Consider the following 17486-nt stretch of genomic DNA (forward strand, 5'->3'; position numbering starts at 1 on the left):
ATAGGTTGAAAAGTGGCAATGCGCTTATTAAATATGTATATGTTAAAGTATTTTTTGGGGGCAAAACAATTATCAATTACTTGACCTATGACCCCAGAAATGCAGATACGGCACTCTGTCTGTGTATTACCTTAAACAGATGTGTAGGTAGTACAAGGGAAAAGCGCAGTAACTACAATCTAATGTGCTTCCCCTGTCTTGTTTTTCATGAGACAATTGTAATCGGTTTTGATTTCGATACCACATCATATCTGTATTTAATTGTTTTATTGTTTACATGTTTAAAACATTTAAATGGATAAGTAACAGATACATTCAGGGAATCCTGAAGTCAGTTGATGTAATCTTCACCACTGTGTTGCTTTTTGGTCATCATTCTGACACAATTAATTAATGAGCACAGTTGTTTTATTATCTTAATTTAGAACAGGTTTTCTTTACAAATCAGATCAGCTTTTCAGATTGATAATTCATACAAGAACATATACAGTATATTACATAGCATATTACAATTATTTTGAATAAAATTAATTACAGACTGAGTCTGAATGCTGATAATTTATGCAGCAATGAAAAAGATTGTCCTGATGAGCTAGGTAGTGATACCAAACAATTATCACTATCTACAGCCAGATTAACACTTCCCAGTGGAGTGGATGATCTCTTATGGATTATTAGCTAGAAATACAGCATTTACAATTTTAAAGACACTGAAGACTCATTCATTAACAATTTGGACAGCTGTCAGTGCGCTCTCATATTGGGAATTGACTGGATTAACTAAACAGATTGTGCCATTATGAGTGATTGATATGTTGGTCTTTGTTATGGAAAGAGTGGGAAAATTGCAGTAACTACAAAATCCAACCAAAAACCAGTCTGAACCGCAGTAACTACACCTCAAAGTGTAGTTACTGCGTTTATCTCTGTTTAAGTCCAGCTGAAGCTCTGTGAAAGCAAATCAAAGTGCAGTAAGTGTAGTTACTGCAGTTTTGTCTGGTTTTTGGTTGGATTTCGTAGTTACTGCAACTTTTATACTCTGTTTTCTCAAATATAGAGCAAGACTGAACTTAGAAAATTTGTCACATGATAAAACAGATATCTAAAATTTCAATTTCAATAATAACTCAATTTTGACCAAAATTGTAGTTACTGCGGTTTTGATTTGGAGGGCAGTATAACTCTTCTAGATAACCAAGTCTTCATCATGGGCGTATCGTCGAGAAAACAACACATTGCACTAAACAAACAGAAAATATAGATTCACTGGTTGATGAAGTCCAAATATGACCAAGTTATGCATACTGATATTATTATAACTGATATAAAACTATAAAGGGTGCAGCAGTTTCATTTTACTGGTCATAACTGTTCATTCTTTACAGATATTGTGAAAGGTGAAAGGATGGTGGTCATTGAATCGAGGCAAGCACAGGCTTCAGTTCTACCAAACATTCACCCAGCAAAGAAAAAACCATCAGCAGACACACAGACAGGTCAGGTTTGTTTGTCTCTCACTGTAGATAACTTAACACCAATGAAACACATTGATATTAAGACTGAATAATAAATACATCTTCATATTTAAGTATTGTATTGCTAATAAAGGTTAAAGAGGACCCGCAAGGCCGCAACCACCACATTTCTTAATTCTGGATAGTTTAGAAACCGTGTGTTGAAAGCAGGAGGCTATATTTACTTGATATTTACTGGACTGTTCCAGTCAGTCAGATTCAGAATGATTTCAAACTAAGACTGAATGATTTATCCTCTTTCAGCACTCTTAAGCAGACTGGTAGTTGAGTCTTTTATCATTTACATATAATTATCATTCTATATTTCAGGTTTGGAGGACAGGTCAGATGAGGAAGAGTCTCTTCTTGACACCCTTCCCAGGCCTCAGTCTTTGGGCCCTTTGGACCGACATGGTCAGAATACGGCTGAGGACAACACCAGCGAACACGAAGAAGCAGATGCAGACTCAGACCAGGCCGCAGTAACACCTACAGAGGAAGAGCTCCCACAAACTGATTCACCAAGCTTTGAGAAGATAAATGAAACAGTCTCAGTTGGTGAATCAGAGGGATCTAGTGAGGAGAAAGAGTCAGATCTGCAGTTGTCCTTCACTCCTGAACAACCTGCTTTGAAAGTGACACCACCTGAACCAGATTCAAAGTCATCACAGGAGGAAGCAAACGCTCAGCCAGATGCTACAGAATCTACCCAGCGAGAAATGGACAGACGATTTTCTGAACATCAGTCAGACACAGAAAGTGAATTGGAGGGAGTAAGTGAGGTGTCAAATCTGCCTCTACACTCCACCCAGCAGCCTCAGAGCCCCACACAGATGATACCAGACAACACCAACACCATGGCCTTTCCAGAGCAGGCAGATCCAAACTCGGAAGAACCCTCTTTGGATAGCCGTGACCCAAACATGACAAATCCTGAACAAAAGAGAGAGACCAAGACTGACTCAGATGAGTCTGGGGGTCATTCACAGAATGACTTCTACACCGCAGAAGCAGAACCAGTTGAAGGTGTGAGCCAGCATGGGCTACAACCTGCTGATGAGAAACACGAGGCCCAGTCAGGCCCAAATGAAGAGGAACCAGGTGAAGAGAGGCTGAGTGAGGATGAAGAAGAGCGAGTGAAAACTACTGAAAGCGAAATTGCTGCAGAGCAAAAATATGAGGAAGAAGCACATAGTGGTACTGAAACTGCAAAGGTGACGGAGCAGGAGTCAAAAATGGAGACAGATCTAGATGAGAAAGATAAGCAGTTAAAGAGTGATAACAATGGGGAGGATGTGAAACACAATCTAAAGAAAGACCAGAGGTTAAACAAGGAGGTGCCACTTCCTGAAAATGTTGGGCCTCCAGGCATGTATCAGCACTTTGACCCTCATTCTGGAAGGCTAATTGATCATGATTTCAGCAATATCATTATCTACCAGAGTAATTCTCCCCCCTCCAGAACAATTCAACAGATCCCTTCTCTGCAGGAGATGCTACCTCTAGATCATTCTCTCTCTCATGTTTCTGGACATAGTACTGAAGAAAATGCAACTAGCCCCAATACACACACATCAAGTAAGAGAAAGAAAATATCCAAAGAGCACGGTGGACTTGCAGAGGAAAGTCACAGGCCTGAATGGACCCCCTATCAAGAAGATGCTGCTGGCTCTGATTCAGACTCTTCCTATGAAGAGGAAGAGTCTGACTGTTTCTATGAATCCAGTGAAGCAGATCTTGACTGGCTTTCTGAACTGCCTTTTTCTTCTGCCTCTCTTTCCACACCTCCCCCCAACATTACTTCCCCTTCCCTTCCACAAGAGGCCTCCCAGCAATGTTCTTCTCCAAAACCCCAGTCAGAGGACATACGTTTTGATAGTTATGAACAGCAGGGACAGGTCACAGCTGGCCACCCCTCAACCACAGACACCCCGCCAGGCTATTCTCACCTCCACCTCCAGGACTCCCACATCAGCACTGGAAAAAGAGAAAGCCCAGCAGAAGATGCATTCGAGGAACTTATAAGCATGTGGGAACGTTGGGAAATTGTAAGCAAAATATCTTCAACTTCCACGTCAGACCCGGCGTTTTGCTCTCAGTCCATCGACCCAGTTGTTGCTGGTCCTCCATGTCCACCAATCAGCCCAGTGGATCTGCAGGGCTCTCCCATCAGCACTGAAGGAGACACAGTGAAAGATCCATGTAGGTTTGTGTGTTTGGACTCAGTAAGTGAGTCAGGAGAAAGACATGATGCCCCAGAGAAAATGTTGGCACAGGACTCAGCCGACAACCCCTCAACCACAGACACCCCGCCAGGCCATTCTCACCTCCAGAGCTCCCCTAGTAGCACTGAAGAAAACCCAGCAGAAGATGCATGCGAGAAACGCAACACTGATGCTCCAGAGGAAATGTTACCACAGGCCAAAGCTGATATCATTTTACAAGACAGCTATGAGAGGTTTGAGCCTGATATTACTGTTGATGAAAATGAGGAAACCTACAGGTTTCAGTGCACCAACCAAGGCCTGTACCAGTGCAGTGTGACAGGTCTAGTGTTTAACATGGAGGGAGAAGGAGATGTGATGTACAGGATTATCCCTTGGAACCGGAGGCTATTAGCCCGCCATAGCAAGAAGCCTGCAGGACCACTGTTTGATATAAAATGCCACCAGCAGTCTGTCTGTCAACTTCATCTCCCACACTGTGAGATCCACTCTGCAGGTGCATGTGAATTCTTGTCAGTTGCCCATGTGACAGACGAGGTAGCAGAGTTCATCCCTCCCCATAAGATAACAGAAACTCATGTTATTATAAACATCACTGGATTTTCTGGTCATGGCAATGTCACGAATGACAACTCACCCCCTCGCCCGATCCGAGCGTTGGTGTTGCTGTTCTACAAACCCCTAATTGATCCTGATGTCAGATCTGTGCTCAATGTGTTGTTGCTTCCTGAAAACATTGTGGTTGATAATGTGCTGCAAAAAAGGAAGAAAAGAGATACTGGAGGTGAGAGGTACATAGAGACATCCTCACAGTGTAAACTACTTCTAGGCCAGGAGTACACACTGTCCACCTCTCCTGAAGATGCCTCAATTCTAATACAGCCACTCGAGGCAGACTTTGACAGCGACAACTATGACAACCACATCCCCAAGTTCGAGGTGTTTTTTGAAGAAATGCTGAAAAATATTAAGCTGCTTCTAAAAAACAGTAACGGTTCCGAGTGTGTCTGGGAAAGGAAAGTTTTTCTTCTATCAGCTGCTGTAAGAAAGACAGAGGTTCAGAATGGTTCAAGTCCCTCTTCAGATGAGAGGCTGTTGAACATACAGAGCGACTTCATCAAGAGAGTATCAGGACCTATGCTCCAAAGTCTGCTGGACAAGCTTTTGGAAAAGAGGGTGATAACTGAGTCTGAGTTGGAGTCAGCGAGGGAGATGCAACATAGAAGGAACAAGGCGGAATTTGTCATCAACACAGTAAGGAAGAAAGGGGACACTGCGAGTACAGAGATGATCACATTTCTCTGTGAGGAAGACCCACTTCTTAGTGAGACTCTTGGATTGAGTTGAAAGAACACAAAACAAAGACAGACATACATGTATGTTGATCTGGTGGTTACAGAAAAGATGGTCCTCTAACTTCCCTGCAACAGTCAATGCATCCCCCAGACAAAGTGCCCTTGAGCAAGGCATTGAACCTAGAGTATACATTGCTCGACCATGTGCTCTGTGTATCTGTAAAGGTGTGCTTGTTTGTGTCCATATACACAAAGATGTGAAGTGAAGATAATAGTCCATTCCACTTGGCTTGATTATGGAGATTGAAATATTTCAAGAGATAACATCAGATTCTTAAAGTATCTGATACAGCTTTTAGAGAACTGAAATATAATTGGTATGTGACTATAATGTGTCTTGATGAAAAAAACATCACTAGGATCTTTATAACTACAGTAGGTGGAGCCATACATGAGAAATACATTTTATTAACTTGGGCTTGGCAGATTTGTGAGGGGGCTATAGCCCCCCCCTTGCCTTGATGTAGCGCCGGAATATATATTTATTTTATTTTTGCATTACTGTTGAACCAGAACCCCCTTTGACAGGACTGCCCCTTTTTCTTTTGTCCTGATCGCTTTAAAGGCACCATAGACTGTGAAGTCATGCAGGATCCCGCTAACTGTACTTCTTGACAAGACACACAGCCTATGCTGCCTCTGATTGGCTTGCCCTGAGATTCTTACCCTAACCTTAACCAATCCAAGTGCAAGACACACAGCCTATAGACCAGAACTGCGTCGCCTCTTCAAGCGCCCAGCTCCAAGGCCGCGCCCCTTTTTAGGGGAAACCCACCATAGTAAACGACGGTACAAGAAGCCGAAACCACTTCAAACAAACTATTTAAAACGGTTTAATTTGATAGAGATATGCCGAAGAGTTGCTGTGTTGTTATAGTTTCACTAACAATAAAAAAAACAAAAAACTGGTCTGCGATAGGGTAGGCGTGACACCGTCAATGTGGACGATGCATGTAACCTGGTGGAAACTGGATACAGCGTTCATATAAGGCAAGTACCTCGTGTCGATGTATCTTGCGCATTCTATGGCCGGCCGAGTTGAAATATATTGTCATGTCATGGTGTCTTTGGGTCATTTATAAAGGAAATTAATTCTGTTATTTTTCTATAGATGTTTTGGGTACTGCTATTTTACATTGAAGTCAACGCGAGTGGCTTGTGTTATCCCCTAAAAAGGGGCACGGCCTTCAAGTTTTGCAAATTACCCGGATGTGCTGTTCTGGTCTATGCTGCCTCTGATTGACTTGCCCTGAGATTCTTACCCTAACCATAACCAATCCTAGTCAAGTTTTTACTGTTTTTAAAAACAAAACCCAGAAGAACCCAGATCAAGTTTTTACTGTTTTTAAAAACAAAACCCAGAAGAACCCAGATTTGTTAACAATAACAAAAATATTGGGTGTCAAAAAACTCAATTAAGAGGCATATTTTTGCTGGCATTGCACTTTTTGTAGGCTATTATATTTTATTTCATATATCACACATGTACATTGTCAATTTAATGCTTTATTTTACAAAGTATTTTGAAGTACTTTTTCTGCATAGCTTAACACTGGAGATGAGATATAGGGTCACTGGCGATTTTACGTTGGTGCACTAGATGCACGTGCACCCCCCTGTGGGGAGGTAAAAAAAAGAAATTTCTACATTTAAACGATTTAAACAAAATCTAATCGAATATGTGTCATAGATATCTACATTTCATTGTATTCAACATTATTCATTGCATTTTTCTCGTTTCATTGTGTTTCTGAATAAAATTAATCTGTACTTGACCTCTCAACTCAACTCACTCATATGTTTTCATCATTGTAAAGCCACAGCATAGTGAAGAGGATATTAATGTGACGTGTGTAGTTCTTAGATATATCTACTAGCCTTGCTATTCACTCTTGTTTTGAGTTGCTTGGTGGATTGGATGACTGCACTCTCCCACAGTAAAAAAGGAAAAAACACCACATATTGGCCATTTTTACACTTTATTAATTTGACACCGTCAGGGACCTCAGTAGCGTGTGGAAGATCCATATGCAGCCACAACAGCTTTACACCTTCAAGTGCCAGCACTTGAAGCTCAAAACAAGAGTGAACACCAACAGAAGAATATTGCAGGGGATTTTGGCACCTTTTTTTGGGGCGCTAGCCACACGGTTAACTGTGTTGCTCATTCCACGAATGCATGATCCTTACAAGTTGTACCTCGTTGTAAAGGTGACTAATCAGTTTTTCCAACGATATAAAAGGGGAGAAATAACCGACCGAAATAATGTTTCCAAACTTTTTTTGAGGAGTTTATGTACACGGTTCAGAGCGAAGGGTTATGACAGCAGAGACCTTGAGTAGCCTCCAGAAGGTCAGAAATGTGAAGAGACATGTTAATGCAGGGGTGGGCAATTATTTTTCATGGGGGGCCACATGAGAAACCCAGATTGTTGCCGGGGGCCGAACAAATATTGTCATGCCGTAACCCATGGATGGGTAACTTTGATGATAGAGAGGGCCACAAAAAATGTCCTCGCTACCAGGTTTTGCTGAGGGCCAAACAGCGCCAGCGTGAAAAATTTGGTGCATTTGAAGCCACGTTTAGAGGAATAACTAATTTTAAATTAACAGTTGTGATGTCATTATTCAGTCTTAACCACCAATATTTCATCCTTTTCTCACTCACTCCTATGTCACCACCTGCTCTCATGGCTTGAAATTAACTTTTTTGACCACCTGCCAATATGGCTGCTAGATTTTAAAGTTACCAGGCAATTAGAATTTCCACTAGCCAAAATGTTTTTCTTGAAATAAATCAGAATATGAGTGGGTTAATTTAAGCATAAGTATCAGTAAGTGGCGGGGGGATGATCAAAGCCTGTGTTGCGGGTCACACGAACAAAAATGCAGTCTTGAAGCTAAATAAATCCAAAACCAATGAGTTAATTATTTAAATTTCTAATTCAATAGAATAATTCAAAAGCCTTTTAGTCATAAAGATTATTGAAAGATATTCCATATTCCAGACTGAAATGCTATAACAGAAGTGGAGTATTGGCCAGAATGACATGAACATTTGGACACCTATTCAGCGGGTATCTTGCATGTTGCGTTCAGGTGCACTGTGTAAAAAAAAAAAAAAAAAATTTTTTTTTTTTTTTGCAATTCCATCGCGGGCCGCATCCGGCCCGCGGGCCGTAGTTTGCCCATGTATGTGTTAATGCCTAAAACCTCCTCTGATCACGACTTTAACATTGTTTGTGCTACTACCTTTTCTCCTGTGTCTATTAATCTGATCACAGCCATGGTATTCACCTTATGTAGAAGAGACAGTCTGGCTTTAGAGACACTAACAAGAAGTGTAAACACAATTTGTGTTGAACTGATTGCGACTGTTTACACTTCCTGTGGCAGAGCTTATCCCCGCAGCCTTTTCCCAGTGAGTCACTAGTCTCACAGTAGCAGCCGTGTATGGAAGCCTACTGAAAGTTGTTACCCAGAAAACATCACCCAGATATATAGATATCAGATAGCATCACGTTGCCCCAAAGTTGTAATTTAAACAGTCCTTGTTACGTCCCTTAAATGTTACACTGTAACATAAGGAGTCCAGGAAAAAAGGGAGTGAAACTGAATTAAAGTTAACAAAAACAATGATGTATTTTAACATATTAAAGTCCCTGGAAAGCAAAATCCACAAAAACCTTCTAACTATTAAATTTAGGGTCTTAAGTGAGTAATTGTGTGCCTCAGAAAGTAGGAGACATTAGTTTCAACCCAAACCCCCAAAATCGGCACTTTTCTACAAGGTCTGGATTTCCACTTCCTCCTTGAAGTGAGTGGTGCGCGCGGTGCTAAAATGAATGATCTTATCACGTCATAAGATTTTTTGTCCGTTCTTATAAAACCTTGCCCCCACAGCGCTCGCTCAGTGTCTGTCTGTCTCCCTCCCGCTCTGTGTGCCGAGTGCTATGCTGCCTGCTCTCTCTCACTGTCACACACACACACTCCATCTCTCTTTCCTTCTCTCTCTCTCCGTTTCCCTTCCCCTCTCTCGCTCTCTCGCAGGAGACCTGCAGTCCTGCATGCACACACACAGGACACGCCCACACAGTCAGCGGGAGAAAAGATAGTCTAAAATCGAATTGATCCTCATGACTTTTGTCATGACTGTCAAACCTAAATTTATATACTTTGCGATGTTCATCATCGTTCAAATTTGGCTGGTGGCTTATTAACATAGGTTCCTGTGATGTGATTAACTCAAAATGCTAAATAATTAAAAAATATTTCTGGTTTCCAGGGACTTAAGGTTGGTTGTAAACAAATAAGGAAGCACAAAGACGTCAGGGTGGCCAAAGCCCAATCAGTTAACCTACAAATAAAATAAACTAGACTATAAACAAAAAGACAAAACCACTCCTCCTTAAACCTACACAAAAAACATGAGAAAAGTGGGAGTAAAGAAAAGGGTGACACACCCCTACAGGGCTTCCTTAATATTAACAATCAGTAACAGGAATCAACAATGAATAAAAATCAATAACAAGAGTAGCTAAGGAGGCCAGTGAGCATGAAAAATAGTTACGCTACATCTAACAAAAGGCCATAGGCTTAGGCTTAAAGCAAGGCCAATGAGCTAATGGAAATAGCTATAGCTTAAAAGCACACACAATAAAAGTGCTGACTGTCAAGTGGGTAAAGGGCACTCAAAAATAACTAACCAAAAAGAGGGCTAGTAAAGTTAGCTGAAAGTAGCAAAAAGCTAATCAAAAAGAGCTAGTACATAAGGCTATGAAAGAAACAGGGTTTCAAACACAACCAGAGTGACCATGGCGGGACAGTGTTAAACACGCAGAGCACTCCGCTAACACTAACCCCAGTGCCATCTTGGCAACACTGGAGCTTATGTAGGGCATGCAGCTCTGAAGCAGCCAATCAGCTGTGACGACTCAGCCAATCGGCGTTGATGGCCAACCAGCTCCAGGTGAGGGCTCCTCACCTCAGCAGAAGGGATCATTGCAGCAGAGGGGGCGTGTCTGGGACAGAGAGAGTGAGGCAGGAAAAGAAACAGAAATAGAGCCACACACCCAAAGCCAGGCTTTGACAGAGGCTGTAACACCCCCTCCCATTACAATTCACATAAGTAAAACAGTCAATAGAATGTTACAATAGGCATAAGCCAGAAGTGTAATACTATAAAAATAAATAAGGCAGAGGGCCGTAACAGTCCTATACACGCCATTTCATTTTTATATGTTAATATGACATTCTGAAACTTCCTTGAACCGTATATGGCAGTGTTCTGTCCAGATTTAACTATTTATGTTAGATTTAAAAACAAAAGTTCTCCACAACCCACAGTTCAAGTCAAGTCAAGTCAAGTTTATTTATATAGCCCTAATTCACAAGCATGTCTCAGAGGGCTTCACAGAAAGTATGTCTAGCTGATTCTAGCTAACACACAGTAACAAGAATATACAGAATAAAGATAACATTTGAACATTTGAAGAAAGCAGGAGAGTGGAGGAGGGAGGGACACTGTAATTTACTGGATGGGCTATCTCTTTGCTGAAGTTACTATCGGCATATTGCTGCTCTGCTGTTTTCAGCAACAAGTGTCATTATTTACCTACCGCCTCTGTACGCTAAAACAGTGCAGGCTCAGAATCGCCCTTCCCCCACTCTGGGAAAAAGCTCCAAGCAGGTAGAAGAGGGCGCGGCCGCGCAGGAGGTGGGGTGATATGGATTAGGGACCATGGTGAAAGTGCTGCAGCAAAGCCCGTAGCCAGGTTTTGAGGAATACCGAGGTTGTTTTAACGCGGCGCGGGGGGCCCAGGGGGGGCTGATGCCCCCCCGGATAATTTTTTTTGTCCATTTCAAAGTAAAATGCTTCAATCTGGTGCACTTTGAGAGCAAAATTAAGAGGCTAGATCTATAAAGAACTACAGACATCATGTTAGATTAATATCCTCTTTAACTGTGCTGTTGCTTTAAAAACTAGAAGGGCCGTCAAAGGGGTCACGTGACCCCTGTGAGTTAAAATAAAATATATCTTTGCACTCGATCGAGTTCCAAATCCCTACTTTCTTGACTTTTCCTAAATATGTCTGTTGTACGACCCTGTGTTCATACATTTTCAAAATCAGACCGATATCATGCGCTATCTACGCTTTGATGACAAGAGCACAAGGGCTGCCGGCCTTGTGGAGGACAAATTTGCCATGATAGCAGAGACACCTCCCCTCTCCCCGGCCAGTACATTTAGCATTTGAATAGAATTCATTTCGCATTTGAATAGAATTGACAGGGAGACTCCACACAAGAGGTGCAAATGCACAGCCTCTCATTCAAATGACTAGGGGTCAGTCGACCCCTCTTCTGGCCCTTGTGGTAGGTAAAAATGTCCCGGCTTTGCTAGTGTTAAAATTATACAAAAAATAAATGTCTCCCCATATAATATAATTTATATTCTGCATACAGGTCACATGGCAGAATACTGCTCAATTAAATAGAATGGCCCATCTACACAAACATCACTTACAGGGTAGTTACTTACCCATTCACTTCAATAGAACTGTCCCCAAAGTCTAGCCCCAATCTAGCCTCAATGCAAAATCTGAATGTTGTGAGTCATCTTTCTTCTTTCTATAGCACACAGAGAGGAAGCAAATTGTTGCATTTCTGATCAAAACTGTCACATTAAAACATCAATGACAGATGAATAGATCTGGGGGCCAGGGCTATTTTTCCTTTTTTTGTCTACTATTGCAAAATAATAGTAGGCCTATTATCATGAAAAAGTATTTGTAAAAAAAAAAAAAAAAGAAGAAGAAAAAAAAAATTACCCTCTCTGGCGCCCCTAACGGCTCAAGCGCCCCTAGCATTTGCCTAGTTCGCCTAATGGACGGCACGCCACTGTATACGGTATATATATATATATATATATATATATATATATATATATACATACACATATATACACATACATACATACATACATACATACATACATACATACAAGTCAAGTCAAGTCAAGTCAAGTTTATTTATATAGCCCTAATTCACAAGCATGTCTCAGAGGGCTTCACAGAAAGTATGTCTAGCTAATTCTAGCTGACACAACAGTAACAAGAATATACAGAATAAAGATAACATTTGAACAATTGATAATATAGAAAATATAGGAATGAGGGGAGAGCAGAGGAGAGCGCAGGAGAAGGGAGAATAGCAGGGGGAATGTGAGAGAGTGATGGGGTGGGGAGGGTATAGGAGGTGGGGAAGGAGCAAGAGGAGAGAGCAGGAGAGGGGAAGGGAGGGGAGGTGTGGGGGAGAAGAGAGCAGGGGGAGGGAGGAGGTGGGGAGAGAATGAGCAATATAGACGGAGGAGAGGGGGGAGGTGGGGAGAAAATAGGAATGTGGAGGAGGAGAGAAGGAGAGATGGGGGTGCAGGGGAGGGAGAGCCAGGGTAGAGAAGCAGGGGGAGCGTGAGGGAGGGAGGAGGCGGGGAGACCTCCCCCCCCCCCCCCAGAGAGGACAGAGAGGAGGAGAGAACAGAGAAGGAGAGGTGGGAGGGTGCAGGGGGAACGGGGGAAGAGGCGGCGGGGGAGGGAAGAGCATGGAAAGAGAGGAGGCGGGGGGGGGGGGGAGTGGGAAATGTGGGAGAGGGGGGAACAGGAGGGGGAAGAAGGGAAAGGAGCGGGGGAAAGAGAAAGAGAGGGGGGGGGGGGGGAAGATCAGACAACTGACTACTCTAAGCATTAACCAGAGCTAACTGGGACATAGTATCTAGCTAATCTACAGCCTAATCTGGCCTATCCTACTCTGCTCTAGTCTGATCTTTGCCTGAACACTATAACAGGTCAGCCTTAGGCTGTAGCTAATCTATCGCCTACCTAAACTGTTCTAAACCAACCGGCAGCCCTCGACCAGTGATGAAGAGCACCGATGCCCCCCGCCCCGGCCCCCCCCCCCCCCCCCACATAAGGCGTGGGAGAGAAGGCCGGGCCGGGACACAGCGGCGTCCCCACACCTTCAGTGAACGCAAGAAAACCTTTCCACCATATGGATTGCCTCAGTGACTTGGCTTGGCTGAGGAGGAACCTTGTGAGGTCGTTGTGCTACAGGGGCCCAGCAATGGTCGCCTGGGTAAACCCACCCCCCACGCGACCCGCTCCCAGACCCGCCCCCAGCTAGTGACTGGGAACTGAGAGAGCAGGCCACGCGGGGGGCGGGCCCACCCAGGCAGTGGACCCAGCAGTGGACCCCCATCCGGGGACTCCCCTCCGAGACAGGCCGAGAGATGCCGGGCTAAACCATGTACAGAGTTTTCCGGCAATGAAACTCTGTAAATGGTTTATTATGGAAATAAAATTTACAAAAGAACAGAAAATTGAAAATGTAAAAAAGAGTCCAACAGAGGGATATAAAAATGTAGTTTTTAAATTATCCTAAAATCAGGGAAGGGAGTTGAAAATGTAAAAAGTAGAGTCCAAAGGAAATAGAAAATGTAGTCTTTAAGTGTTCGTAGGTTTAGAGAATACTAGCTAAGAGGAGGGGAGGGGAGGATAAGAGTCGGAGGTGATGATTAAGGGGAGGGGAGGATAGGAGTTGGAGGTGATGAGGCCGGGGGGGGGTCCCCCCCTTCCCTTAGGCAGGCAGGTGACCAGGATGATGAGGATAGGGGTCGGTGGTGGTGAAGAGCCCGGGGTGTCAGACAGTAGAAGGAATAGCGGGTAGATGGCCTAGAGCATACATGGGCAAACTACGGCCCGCGGGCCGGATGCGGCCCGCGGGCGCCACCTGTGTGGCCCGCGATGGAATTGCAAATTTTTTTTTTTTTTTTTTTTTTTTTTTTTACACAGTGCACCTGAACGCAACATGCAAGATACCCGCTGAATAAGTGTCCAAATGTTCATGTCATTCTGGCCAATACTCCACTTCTGTTATAGCATTTCAGTCTGGAATATGGAATATCTTTCAATAATCTTTATGACTAAAAGGCTATTGAATTATTCTATTGAATTAGAAATTAAAATAATTAACTCATTGGTTTTGGATTTATTTAGCTTCAAGACTGCATTTTTGTTCGTGTGACCCGCAACACAGGCTTTGATCATCCCCCCGCCACTTACTGATACTTATGCTTAAATTAACCCACTCATATTCTGATTTATTTCAAGAAAAACATTTTGGCTAGTGGAAATTCTAATTGCCTGGTAACTTTAAAATCTAGCAGCCATATTGGCAGGTGGTCAAAAAAGTTAATTTCAAGCCATGAGAGCAGGTGGTGACATAGGAGTGAGTGAGAAAAGGATGAAATATTGGTGGTTAAGACTGAATAATGACATCACAACTGTTAATTTAAAATTAGTTATTCCTCTAAACGTGGCTTCAAATGCACCAAATTTTTCACGCTGGCGCTGTTTGGCCCTCAGCAAAACCTGGTAGCGAGGACATTTTTTGTGGCCCTCTCTATCATCAAAGTTACCCATCCATGGGTTACGGCATGACAATATTTGTTCGGCCACCGGCAACAATCTGGGTTTCTCATGTGGCCCCCCATGAAAAATAATTGCCCACCCCTGGCCTAGAGTGACGACAGGTGGCTAGGGCGATGACGGCCGGACCTAGGGCTGCAGCGGCGGGGGTGTACGTCAGGCCAATGAAGGACACCTGAGGGGGAGAGAGAGAAGAGAGCGGGGGAATCTGTGCAGAGGTGGAACTAACTCTATAGACAACAATAAAAATAGGTCAAAACAAAATTTATTAGGATTTTTTTTTTTTTTTTTTTAGGATGACTAATACTATACTGCTAATTCAGGTCTACTGTAAGTACCACCTAACACCACTGTCAATGATTCAGCCCTGTTGATGCGGACCGTTAATCATGACCTACAACAAACAAAACTAAATTAGGTCAAGTCTAAGTTTATACTGATACTGCTGGCTTGTGATTGCCTGCTCAGCAGTTCAGGACTAAGTTTTCACCAGCTATTAGATTTTGTATCTAAGCTACTGGGTCGACTGATGCCATATTATTAAATTAGGTCAAGTATAAGTTTATACTGATATTGCTGGCTTGAGACAGCCCGCTCAGCAATTCAGGATTGTATGTACTCAAGAGCTAATAAATATTTCTAGAGAATGACATCATCATACATATACAGTATATATTGCGATTGTATATATATATATATATATATATATATATATATATATATATATATATATATTATTATATTATATTATATTATTATATTATTTTATTTATTTATTTTATTTATTTATTTCTTGGGAAAGTGGGGCACAATGGAAAAAAATTGCGCTTAGGGCACCCAAATGGCCAGCAGCGGCGCTGCATACACCTATGGAAACACATACACACACATTATGTAAACATAACTGTAAAATATAATAAATAAATATAATAATAAAAAAATATATAAAATAAAGTTGTGATGTCAACTACACAATAAAGTGTGTTGTCAATACCACAACTCGGCATCCCAAGTTTTTGTTATTGTCAGGATCTCCCATTTATTTATGCCAGCACTTTTTGGCCTATCCTTCATAATCATCCTCTCCTGTAAATAATAATGTTTGAGAAATGATATAAAGGACTTCAAACTTTGGAGTGTCAAATATATAAACTTTGCCAAGCAGCACAACGATATTCAATAACATATTTTTATCATCTTGATAAGCCCAAATAATATTAAGAGGGGTAATGGTAAAAGCACAGCTTGTCAAACAACAAGTTTGCCACCTGCGCTGCCAAAAGGATGCAACACTTAGTATCTATGCATTTTGAAGCATTTTCTAAAACAAATCACGTCTAAAAACATGTTCCAAAAGTCATAAAAGTTATTCACGTTTGTGAAGATTCTCCTGCTGAACCCAAATTGGCGCTCACTTAAACTTTTGGTAACCACAGACCTTATTTTATGCATTTAAGTGAATTCTAAAACCCCATTGACTTTTCCCCTGATCAACCCAAGCACTACTTCCGGACTCATTCCTGCAGTACTACAGGGGCGGTTTTAGCATCAGAGCTTTGGGTGGGCTCAGCCCACCCAAAGGTCATGGACCACTGAACCCCTAGGGGGGTCCGGGGGCATGCCCCCCCGGAAGAAAATTTTGTACAGTTTCAAGTAAAAATGGATCAAACTGGCGCACTTTGAGATCAAAATGAAGAGACTAGATCTATGAAGAACTACACACATCAATATCTTCTTTACCGTTCTGTGGTTTTACAGCAATGAAAAAATAATTGTTTCCCTATATATAGTTAGTTAGTTAGTTAGTTAGTTTTTATTTCTGTGTCATGCCATTTCTGGCCCATCCCACATGGGATTACAAGACACCAAATTATATATAAACATAACCATAACATCCATAACATCCGGTTGTATATATACTATATATATTCTGCATACAGGTTACTATATGGTAGAATTATGCTTGCATAAATAATACCAAAATAACTTCAGGGGAGTTTCAAGTAAAGTAACATTTTGCTTTGTAGGCAAAACAAAAGTAAAATTAAATCAAAAGGGAACTTCCTAACTTATTGGCTGGAATAATATTCCGACAAGATAATAATATACTGTAAGCACTAAAGCAGGAGTTTGCAGTCAACTAGTTGAAATTAATATGTGGCAGTATTTGTGGGGGTCAAAATCTATGTAGGGTGTACCACCACAAATAAATCAGTGTATGGGAAACACTGACTATTAAATTGTGTGACTAGAAAGACACCAATAAATCTGAGAAAATGTACTTTAATTTTGAACAACAGCACTACAACGGTGGCATTACAAATGGTATTATGAAATTATTGTGTGAAAAAACAAGAATGCCACTTTTTTCATGAACTTTAAGCAGAAAATTAAAAAATAGTTTTAAAGCAAAAATAAATAATAAATAAAGATAATTTTAACATTGGCTCAACCAGCCCATCTTACTGACCCCCAGGGGTCCTGGTCCTTAATCCCTTTTTATTACTCCCATGCCACTGGTACTGTACACAAACAAGGCTGTTTAAATATCTGCCTTGCACTCCCTTAGAGCAGGGGTGTCAGACTCATATTAGGTAGAGGGCCGGATTTGTTCAACTGAGACCTCATGGGGGCCGGATTTTTTTTTTACTAAAATCAATTCGACTCATTTATCCATTTACTTCACAAAAGAAATACTGCTCTTTCCATTTCTCTTGAAACTGCCTGCATTCCGTGTCAACCTTTCTCTTTTTCGACAGCATCTTGTTCAGGGGCGGACTGGGATCATAATTCAGGCCGGGCATTAGATACCAAGCAGGCCAGGCCGATACGGGCCGACGCGCGTGCCGGTGTCAGAAAAATTTGGGCCGTTTAAAGCTCAATTTGGGCCGTTTGAAGCCCAATTTGGGT

This window comes from Poromitra crassiceps (assembly GCF_964638095.1).
Source record: "Poromitra crassiceps genome assembly, chromosome: 7".
Taxonomy (NCBI): domain Eukaryota; kingdom Metazoa; phylum Chordata; class Actinopteri; order Beryciformes; family Melamphaidae; genus Poromitra; species Poromitra crassiceps.